Source organism: Peromyscus californicus, unplaced genomic scaffold, assembly GCF_007827085.1.
Source record: "Peromyscus californicus insignis strain IS unplaced genomic scaffold, ASM782708v3 Scaffold_6__1_contigs__length_162567912, whole genome shotgun sequence".
NCBI lineage: Eukaryota > Metazoa > Chordata > Mammalia > Rodentia > Cricetidae > Peromyscus > Peromyscus californicus.
In genome coordinates, this window is record NW_026294584.1 from 110332647 (window position 1) to 110344576 (window position 11930).

An 11930-nucleotide genomic window follows, 5' to 3' on the forward strand; every position below is an offset into this window, starting at 1 on the left:
ATTTGTGTGAGCCTCTAGAAATCCACCAAAATAACCATTTAAGAATCCTACCCACAGGGCGGTGGTGGCGCACACCTTTAATCCCAGCACTTGGAAGGCAGAGCCAGGAGGATCTCTGAGTTCGAGGCCAGCCTGGTCTACAGAGTGAGCTCTAGGGCGGGCACCAAAGCCACGCAAAGAAACCCTGTCTTGAGAAACCAAAAACCAAAACCAAAACAAAACAAAACAAAAAAATCCTACCAGTTTACAGCTCTAGCTATCTAGCTACTTCAGATATAAATAACCAGTACCTTATCTGTGGTCCTTTGGATCCACAGTGCTAGCTGCCAAGGTGACTGCTTGGAACCCTGACTCTTGAGGGGTCCAGGAACAGTGACTGATGGCAGTTTGAGTAGCCTTTCTTGACATTTCAGTGCTGAATCTAGGAGTCTCTACAATAAAGCTTCTTGTGTTTTTGTCTTGGTTGAATGAATCAATTTTTCTTCCATACTTTAACCCTGCTTATAAACATTTGATGTATTTCATAATAAAAAAACCCAAAAGACTTTAAAACCTGTCCATATTCATTGTCAAGAATTTTGTAATTTTCATGTTCATGAAGTTATTTGACATACAGTTCAATGAATGTAGACTCGCTCATAACCAATAACTCAGTTCTCTAGGACCAAGTTGAAATCATATGATACAATTTAATTAAAGTCATCAGTCGTGAAGTTTTTTTTTTAACTGAATTGAAATTATAGTATCAGCATTGAAATTATATTTATATGAAGCTTTTTCTATTGGCTGATGCGTTTGAAAAATAAGATTTAACCCACCCTTTTCTTCCCTTCTATTTCAGAAATACATAGCTATGATTTGACATTCAAAATACCATAATAAATATTAACACATAGAAACTCTGTAATGTTTAGCTGTTTTTATGGGCTTTGTTCTGAACACGAATTATAGTGTCTTTGGTGACTATGGGCAAATTTCACTTTTCTCAGATTCTTTTTCCCATGCATAAATAGACTAAATAGATTCTATCTTCGGAGGGTTTTGTGGGAAATGGGTCTTTAAACATTTCTCACAGTGTCCCCTTTATAGTGAGCATTTGGATGGTATGTTGTCTTGCCTGTAACGGCGCTCTCTTTTCGACACACTTACAGCTGGGTCTATCTGTAATAGCAAATGCAAAGTGTATGCTGACGAGAGCTCTAACGGTCTGGGCTCTGGCTGCACCCATAAGCCACACATGAAAACAATTTTCACAGTTCTAGAGTCACACAGTTCTCACTTTCATTTCTGGACTGTGCATGTTGAAAGGATTTAAATTAAACAGATGGCATTTAAAGCAAGTCTATACAAGGTTTGTAACCTCTGTCTCAAATAAGATAGTTTTGCTTGTCCATTTTTAGGTACTGAAAGGGTCCTGGCTTATCCAAGTATGTAGGCAGGTCCAGGTTTAGGCCACCTTCATATCAGATCTTCTTGGGGTGGAAAGTAGGCACAGAAAGGAAGCTCTGCAGTTTTGCCGTGCTGGAAATCAAACTTGTACATGCTAGGAACCCCTTCTATCACTGAGTTCTACCACTGCTTCTTCTGGTGTTTTTTTTAAGGGTACACATCCTACCATGTAGACTTGGCCTTGACCTAACTTAGCCCCACCTCATAACACCCCTATTCTGGGGTTAGGATTCCAACATAAGAGAGTGGATGACAGGGAATCAAACATTTAGTCCACATCATCACTTGATGAAGTTCAGGTCACATAGTTTAGCTCTTGAAACACAACAGCACAGGTCCTTAACAGTGAAAAGGGCCACTTAGAGTAGGATCGAGGACTGCTGAGCCTGTCTGTGCAAGAGACGCTGCACAGCCACTGTGGTATTTCTCTGTCATCTGTGAGAACCAGATACGGTAGAAATCCTCACTGCTCCTAAACTCGAGGATAGCCATGAAACTTTCCATAGCACCAGCTTCAGTTCAGTTTGATTAAATGGGTTGCCTCAAAGACACAGCGTGATCAGAAAGTAGCAGAGAGTGACTTCCTAAGATTTCTTAAGAAATGCACTTCAAAGGGCAGAGGGTAGCAGCTGAGGATTTAATGGAGGAGACCCACAAAGCAAGGGTATTACCCAGAGAATTCCAAGAACTGGATCCAAAAAGAATAAAGTGCAGACTAAAAGGAACTGAACTCTTAAAGATCAGAAGTGAGAAAGGGCAGAAATCAAAGTGAGGGTGAGAGTGGGCTAGAGTGTAGGTGCTCTACCAGTGGAGAGACTGAGATGTGGAGGTGCAGGAACATTGTGTTAAAATCCAGCTCAGTGGGAGATCACTTGCTTGTGCAAGTCCTGGGTTCAGTCTCTAGCACCACAAGAAAAGATAATATTTGAAATGAAAATATAGAAATCTAAGAGTGTGGTGGTTTGAAAGAAAATGGCCCCCAAAGGGAGTAGCACTATTAGGCTGTGTGGCCTTGTTGAAGTAGTTGTGGCCTTTTTAGAGGAAGTATGTCGCTATGGGGGTGGGCTTTGAGGTCTCTCTTGCTCAAGCTTCACTCAGTGTGACACTCAGGCCATTTCCTGTTGCCTTTGAGTCAACATATAGCAGCTCCTTCTCCAGCACCATGTCTGGCTGCACCATGCCATGCTCCTCGCCATGATGATAATGGACTAAACCTCTGAAACTGTAAGCCGCCACCTCAGTTAAATGTTTTCCTTTATAAGAGTTGCCATGATCATGGTGTCTCTTCACAGCAATGGAACGTTGACTAAGACAAAGAGCATTCAGACTTTTCCAATAAAGATGGAAAATGAAAGTATCCGTGCAAAAAAAAAAAAGCATAGCCTATCTCATTTCTACAATATTCCCAGTTCAGGGTTCTCCAGTACCTCTGGTTCCTTACAAAGTGAAAACTGTAGAACTAGGGGTACATTTTTAAAAGTACATGTAAAGACAGTACTGATGAGGCCCCTGGGAAGAGCAGTGTAAGAAAAGAGAAAATCCTGACCCAGAGAGATACACTTTCTGAGACCTCATTTCTGGTTGAGAATGCAAATGGTAACAATGCTTGTAGCTTTTTGCTAATTTGCCCCAGAGCCAAATTCAGTTCCCACTCTTGACCCGAAACATCTGGTGTGTGATAAGTCTTTCAGTATCTGAAATCTTCCAAAGCATGAGCTAGGTGTGGTGATGGTAGAAGTGACAGGCAGAGGAATGGATTAGCTAATCAGAGTATGCACATATGAAGGTCGGGAGAACACAGGGCCCTTTCATGTAGGGTTTGTGTGGCAAAGAGGCCAGGGAGACAGGATCTATCACCCAGAAGCCAGCTCCATAGAGTAGGGAGTTTCATGGATCTCAAGTTATATGGTTATCTGTCATGGCATTAGCCAACAGTTTACAAAAGTACAGTTTGTTCCCTTTTGTAAAAGATGAGTCCCCAAATAAGTTTTTATAATTATATAAATGTGAAATATAATAAAATATGTGCACCAAGGTAAGTATATCTTGGAGGTGGGGAAATGGCTCAGTGACGCACCTGCCTTGCAAGCGTGAGGACCTGAGTTCAAATTCTCAGCACCCATGTACAAAGCTGGGTGTGGCGACACACATTTGTAATCTTAACACTGAGCAAGCAGAGAGAGGAGGATCCGTAGAACTCACTGGCCAGGGAGCCTAGCCTAAGTGGTAAAACTCCTGATTCGGTGAGAGACCCTGCCTCAAAAAATAAAGACAGTGTGATTAAGGAAGACATCTGTCATTGACCTCTGTTCTGCATATACATGTGTGTACAAGCACAAGTATGTGAACACACACACACAAGACACAAAGATTTTGACAGTTTCTAAAACATAGGAAGTTTTCCTTAACCCTACATTTCACAGTTCCAAAGAATAAAACGTTATTCACACTTTGCTATACAAGTCTGATTTGCTGTTCCACATGACAAATTCTGTATTTATCAATCACTTGTGTTCTAGTATCTTACCAGGTGAAAACTGTTTTACCAGTTAGGGGCCGTTGGTCAACATCTTATTCTGGCAAGGCACTTTGTACTTCCTCAAATTCTTCAGTGTGCGTTGTCATCTTGGCCCCTGCTAATGATCTTGGAGCGGCCATCTGTCACACCTTGTTTGAGAAAACATGCACAGGAAAGAGGACTCACAGGCTCAAACTGTCAACAAAAGCTGACATTTTAGCTCCCTTGCAGTGAGCAGGGACACAGGAAGATGGCCTGAATGGGCATATTCAACACCAGATGATGGAAGTGTAAGAGGCCTGGGCAGTTGGCCAGAAAGCCAGTGTGGGATGTCAAGTGAATGAGCTCAGGTTTGGAAGAGCTAAGTTTCCAGGGACAGGATAAGTAACTACATATAACTACACATAGAGTGCTGTGCTGCAGCCAGGGTGGAGACAGGACACCGAAGAAAGGTGATCTAGGTCAGGGGACAGTATGGAGCAGAACACCAGAACACCAGTCAGCAATCCAGGCAGAGGAGAGGGCAGAGGGGGAGGGAGGGGGAGGGAAGGGGAGAGAGGCCCAGCACAAACCGAGCCTAGGAGGCCCAGGAGAGGCTCCAGGAAGGGGAAGACAGCCTTTCAAAGGTGCTGAGAATAGACAGGATGGGAGACAACCAGTAACAGAGCATGGAGAGGAAAAAAGGCTGCATGTCGAGGAGAAAAGGAGTAATTTAATGGTGAATCCTGGGACTCCTTGTTAAGCCTTGTTCATGAAATCCTCGCTGTTAAGTGTTGGTCTTAAATTCTGATAAACAACTGTTTCTTTATAGGATGACCGTATTTTTAGTGCAGAGGGTGGCATTTTCTGGCCAGAGAAAACTGTTATTTACCATCTCACCCTCAGGTCTCTGCATCTTCACACAGCACACTCATCCTCTTCTGCTGGGCCTGAAAGCCTCCTGATGGCCTGGCCTGGTCCCTTGAGCCCAAGTGTGTGCTGAGCTGCCTGGCTCACAGGAGTCCCTCAGCTCCTACCTAAGGAGTAATTCCATGCAAATCCCTCTGCTAGACAGCACAGGGTTCCTTGTCCTTTCTAGGGCTCTGACTTCTTGTTCTCTATTTTTTCAAAGATACATTTTCAGGCTCAGGAGCGATTGGCAAGCACTCTTCTGTGAAGGTTTGGCATTTCAAATCCGGAAGAGTTGTGAAATCAATTAGTTGCAGATAAAGATGGACAGATGGGGATAGCTGGGATGGCTGGGCCTTTCCCCCACATGTGCTCTCTCCAGGATGGGATCATGGCAATTGTGCTTCGCTGGGCTGTTTTACCATGTGTTAGGAAGAGCATTGTCTTTTGTTTGGGAATATACCCTCCCCTGACTGAGGAGCTTTTGGGCAGATAGAGGATATTTTGTTGGTGTTGGGTTTTCATGAACTTTTCCTAAAGGCTTATTAAATCTCTGGAAAAACAAGATTTCAGTTGTACTCAGAGAATGGTCTATTTACTCCAATTCTACTTTATCACATTTTATTTGTGGAGGAAAAGGACAAAAAAAAAAAATAGAAATGGGAGAAAGGGCAGAAGACCTAATACCTGAAGGGAGTTAAACCTACTAGGTCAAATGGACATTTCACTAATAATTGGAGACCAGCGGTTTCTTGATAGGTAATATTTGAAATATTGATTTCTTCCTTTGTTCCTCAGTTATAAGATTAATATTATGCAATCACTTTGGGCTTGACATGGATTACTTAGACTCTCAGACAAGCTCCTACATGTGATTAAAACATATTTATTTCTTCCTTTCCCTATCTCTCATCTCTGTTAATATATATTAAAGCTGCCAATTCATGCTTTATTACTTTTATTTATGCACATGTTTGTGTGGAGTTACAGGTGGTTGGGCGTTTCTGCCGTGTGGGTGCTGGGAACTGAACTTCCATGCTCTGTGAATGTTGCCAGTGTTCCTAACTGCTGAAGCATCTCTCCAGCTGCCTGACCCTTGTTCCTTATCACCCGAGCTGTGACTGATAAGCTGCAAGCCACTCTGGCTTACTAAGCTTCGCAAATAACCTCTCCATCTTTTTCTGAAAACTTTTGGCATCTTGTTCTTGTGCATGGGCTGTGAAATCTCAGAACATATGCCTAGTTGCCTGTCTGTATTTTCATCTGACACACTGGCCCGCTAGGGAGTTTTTCTGTGTCATTTATTAGGTAATTTTCTGTGTTCTTAGCTCGATTTCTTCTGAAAGTCCTAATTTCCACTAGTCAGATATTATACATTTTAGACATATTTGTTCCTAGTGCTCTCTCTCTCTCTCTCTCTCTCTCTCTCTCTCTCTCTCTCTCTCTCTCTCTCCCTCTCTCTCTCTCTCCCTCCCTCTCCTTCTCCCTCTCCCCTCTCCTTCTGGATACTTTCATTGTAAATTCCAGTCTTTTTGTGTGTGTGTGTGTATGCTGGGAATAGAACCTAGAGCCTTGGGCTTAGTAAGCAAGTGTTCTGCCTCAGAGCCACACCCCAGCTCTTCATTTGAAATCTTATTTCATTTTTTTTTTTCCTAACTGTCAGTGCTCAGGGACCTGGTCCTTCACTCTTAGAACTTTGAATATTTCTCTTTTATCTTCTATCATTTACTGTGTGACTGGTGCCCATTTCATACTTATTCCTTTGTGAATGAGCAATTATTGCTTCTAAAATATACTGGATTTTAATTTTATTACAGAAATTAAACACGTCAAGGAGAGCCTTGGGGGTGAGGTTGTGGGACAGGTACTAGGCACCCATGACCTCAGCATGAACCAAAAATCATAGCAGGACTGGAGTAATATGCTTTCATCACCCACAGGTATGTGTTTTTCTTAGAGACTTCTCAAGGAAAATGAAGCTCAAGAGGGTCATCTGGGAGTCTGGCGGTCTTTTGACTGTGGGGCTCAGCTGTTTGGGGCAATACACAGGATTAAAAAAATGCTGTATTCTACCTTACAAAGACTTGCTAGCTGCCATCCTAATCTAATGTCTTAACAAAGTGGCCTGAAATTTGAGGAGTTCCCCTAGCAGAGTTACAAACAGCAGTCAGTCTGGGAGACCTGAGACCTAGGGATCCTTTGGATAGCACACTGGAAAGATGTGGAGTCTTCAGGAAGTGGGGCTTCATGAGAGGCCTCCTGGTCACTGGGGGTGGGTCAGGACTAAGGCCAACCCTTCTCCACTTTCTCTTTAGTAACACTGGAAGAGGCCTTGCTCTGTCCTGCACTAACACTTTGGTGTGTTGCCTTACCACAGGCCCAAATAGTGGGGCCAATGGTGAACCAAAAGAAAGCTTTGCTCTTTATAAGCTCGTTTTCTTATGCATTTGATTAGAGTGGTGAGAGTGAGTTAATGAGGTGGAGGAAGAGAGGCTGTACACTATAGATATCCCATTTCATTTCCTGTGGTTCCAGATCAATGTGGAAAAGTGAAGTCAAGGAAATGACTCTCCAGACTTGGGAGACAGTTCTGGTGGAGCACTTACTGTGCAAACACAAGGACCTGAGGACCTGAGTTCAATCCCTGGAACCCACATCAAAAAACCTACATGTGGTGCAAGCTTGTATCCCCAGCTCTGGAGACAGAAACAAGCAGACTGCTGGGGCTGGCTCACCTGAGTAGCTCCAGGCCAATGAAAGACAACACACACACACACACACACACACACACACACACACACACACACACACACACAGAGGTAATCGAGGTAGATAGGACAATATGGAGGTTGACCTCTGGCCTCCACACATGTGTGCATACATTCACACATACATAGATGTACCCAAGCAAACATGAATGTACACACAACACAGAGAGAGATGACTCTGTATCTAGGTCTATGCCTCTATGTCTGCATTTCCATCAAAAGCAAGTGGCTATATCTTGAAGTTAACTATAGACATATTTTGAATGGTAGACCATGAGAAGAGCACCACCCTGGGAATCCAGTACAGAGTAGAATGGAATGAGAATAGAAAAGAAAACAAACGTTCTCACAGTTATGTTTACTCTGAACTAGATGCTTTTCCTAGGAGGACAGGTGCGTAAGCGTTCAGCAGGACAGGAGGGAGAAAAGAACAACTATGAGCTTTGCAGGTCAGCAAACATGGAGTCATGGAAGGTTCATGGCATCAGACGTGACTGTAATCTCAAGCTTATGTCAAACTGATGAACGCTAAAAACTGAAGCATGATATTCTCTTCGGATCAAAAGATGCAAACGATTTGATGAGAAAGAAAATTAAAAACAAAAATTTTAAATCATAGCTACTGGCAGATAATACCTCTCCCATCCCTCCATATTCTGGCGTTTCACGTCAATGGCCAGGATACGTCCATGTTGACAGAAAAATGACAGGAAGAAGAGGTGGAGGCAGGGAAAGAAGTGGGTGACTTATAAACAATGAAAGCATGATCAAGAAATTACTTCATCCAACAAAAAATACAGTCTCATGTCAGCTGAAGCACATACAATGCAGAAAAGAAGAACTCTGAGAAGTGGTAAGAAGACAAGAAAGCAGGTGGGTGTCATGCCTAGAAGGCTTCCTGAGGATGTGGGAACTACTCAGATCGTTACAGAAAGCACCAGATAATAACATAGGAATTATTAGGAAATATAGCTGATAAGAGGGGACAGAAATGGAAAATCACACAGAACAAAAAAAACTATTTTCAGTATCTAAACTTCAACAACAAACTAAGCAAAAATAGTAAATTAGGACTAGAAATAAATTTGTTTTAGTGAAAACTGCCCAAACATGTACTGGAGTGATACATAGGTATTCCTTTGGAAGTCAGAAGGAGTGCTGGCCCCGTCCTCTGATCTTGCTAACCACTGCAAAATCAGATAAGGTAAAACTTACAATAGATTCTGTAGGAAAAGAAAAATGAGATAAAATGATTTGTGAGTGATTGGCCCACCTCCTAAGAAGCCTAGGGGGATGGAACTGAAAAGGATAAATGTAATTAACCCAGCTCAGTGAACTGAGCAGACTATAGGAGGTAGATGATTGTTAATGGAGGGATCAAATACTGGAGCATTCGAGCAAGACCTTTGAGATGACTTTTAAATAATCTAATTTTTAGTGATAACTAATAAATTAAATCATCCTTTAGGGAAATAAGTTTTTATTTCTTCTAGAGAAAATTAACACATGTAAAAGCATTAATCTGTGCAGCTGTTCCTGGACTCATGATGGGCTGTTGTATGATATTTTGTTTGTGTTCTGATAAATAAAGCTTGCCTGGATATTAGAGGGTAGAGCTAGCCACTAGTTAACTATAGAGTCCTGGCTGTCCTGGAACACTGTGTAGACCAGGATAGCCTCAAACAGGGAATCCACCTGCCTCTGCCTCCCAAGTGCTGGGATTAAAGGTATTCACCATCTGGCACTATAAATTCTTATTTTATGTGTATGGGTGTGTTTAGCTGCATGTATGTCTGTATATCATGCACATGCAGTGCCTATGGAGGCCAGAAGAAGGCATCTGATCCCTGAAACTGGAGTTAGAGATGGTTGTGAGCTGCCACATGGGTGCTGGGAACTGAACCTGTGAGGGTAATACAGACTCCATCTAAGGGTAGGGCCACCATCTCAGACCACCTGCTGTACTCAGTTCCAGGAAGGACCTCAGGAATGTGCCATGACAACTCAAACAGATACAGGGCAGTATGCTCCTGCAGACATCCTGTCTGTGGTTTATGACCCTTGAAGATATCCAGATAATCCTGCTGAGCAGTCCAGATAATCCTGTTGAGCAAGTTGTGGTTCCTCACCAAAAGTCTAGCCCAATAGTTTCAAATGTGGTTTTGCACCAAAAGTCTAGACCAATAGTTTTTTTTTTTTTTTTTTAAATCATCTTGCCCTGTATCCCTTCTACCCAATCCCAAGATGCCAAAGCTTGTGGTTTTTCCCTATAAAAACTCTCTGCCCCTGGGCCCGAGGCCGCCGCCACATTTCTCTCCATCTGCCTGGCAGTGGACCAGACTGAACCTGACAATAAAAGGACCCTTATGTGCTTGCATCAGAAACCGGCTCCTTGGTGGTCTCTGGGGGTTTCGTGAAACCAGTACAACAAACCTGGATCTCCAGCAAAAGCAGCCAGTGCTCTTAACTGCTGAGTCATTTCTCCAGCCCCTAGGTGTGTTTTAAAAATAAAGAAACATATATTTTAGAAATTAAGGAAAACCTATCTATCTATCTATCTATCTATCTATCTATCTATCTATCTATCTATCTATACTTTTTTAGACATAAACTGTTTGTCTCAGCTTCATGAGTGCTGGGATGATAGGTATGTGCCACCATGCCTGACAGGTACCTTTGAGCTATATTAGTGTATGTCGATATTTGTAAAAATGTAGTATGTGAACATGGACACCTTGTCTGTATGTCTATCTATAAGCTATACACATCACAGTATTTACTTCTATGGACTAACACAGAGAAGTGCTCTTACTGTTTCCTTTGATTATGCCCCCTCCCCTGCCCCTCCCCTGCCCCCTCCCCTGCCCCTCCCCTACTCCCTCCCCTCCCCCCTCCCCTGTCACCCCACCCCATCCCCCTTTCCAGCAGGGGTTAAATTCAGGGCTCCACCTATGCCAGACAAGCACTCTAACCACAGAGCTACACCCCCAGTCCTTCATTAGATACACTTCTGAGGAATTTTTTTTCGGTAACTTTTTTTTTAAATGTCCGCTATTGACCTTTTAAAATTAAGAGACTGTATAAATTAATCATAGACACCAAACAAAGCTAACACTAAAACTCCCTGAATTTGAATCTAGCTCTCCGACTTCCTGGCTTCCACACTCTCTGGCCAATCATCTGAACTGCCAGTGTCTCTATTCCGTTTGTATTCCGGGAATAAAGACACCAAACTTACTGAGCTGTGAAAGGACACGTTAATATGGACAACATTTTAAATCACTCAGCACACAGTAATCACAATTATAAAATAGGAGCACGGGTTTAATGGTTCTGAAAGTATTTATCCTAAATTATTTCTATTAGTAGTTAATTTTTATCAATCAGATTTTAAATAAAAAAAATTGAAATGTTTTATAAGTGGTACTTTCATGTCTCATAAAACCGCACATCTCTATCTCTTAAGTTAATAAATGGGCTTTCATGTAAATTTTCTCATTGTTCTTTAAATTTAATGAAGAAAATATGGTACACTACTTAAAGTGGAATACTATCTGGAAAGAGCCACTGGATTTTAAAGAATCGAGACAATATTGAGTTTACTTGTCCCTTTTGTTGTTTGGTTGAGGGGGTGTCTCAGTGTGTAGCCCCGGCTGGTCCATCTGGAACTCCTTGTGTACAGCAGGCTGGCCTAGGGAGACTGCCTCCTGGGTCTGGCTGGGTTAAGGGTGTGTGTTACCACATCTGTGTTCTGTTTTATTGTTTTGTTTTGTTTTCTTCCTTCCTTCCTTCCTTCCTCCCTCCCTCCCTCCCTCCCTCCCTCCCTCCCTCTCTCCCTCCCTTCCTCTCCCTCTCTTTTCTTTCTTTCTTTCTTTCTTTCTTTCTTTCTTTCTTTCTTTCTTTCTTTCTTTCTTTCTTTCTTTCTTTCTTTCTTTCTTTCTTTCTTTCTTTCTTTCTCTGCTGGGGATTAAAGCCAGTGCCAGAGCCAGGGCCTTGCACATGCTAAGTGCTCTCCCAGAGAAGGCCACCCCCAGCCCTCACCTTTAGCTTTTCATATGTCTAATCTGCCCCAGCATTTATTGATTGCTCTTTAATTTTGTGCGTTGTCCCTCACTGCCACATGTTGAACAAGTTATTTGAAGAGGAAAACGAAACAAAACAAAAACTAGCCAAACAATGAAAACATCTGTTGTTTTAAAAATAATGTATGTGGAATTCCTCATGCGTATGTATGTATGTATGTATGTATGTATGTATGTATGTATGTATGTATGTAACATTGTTTTTTGCTGTGCCCGGGGCCTTGT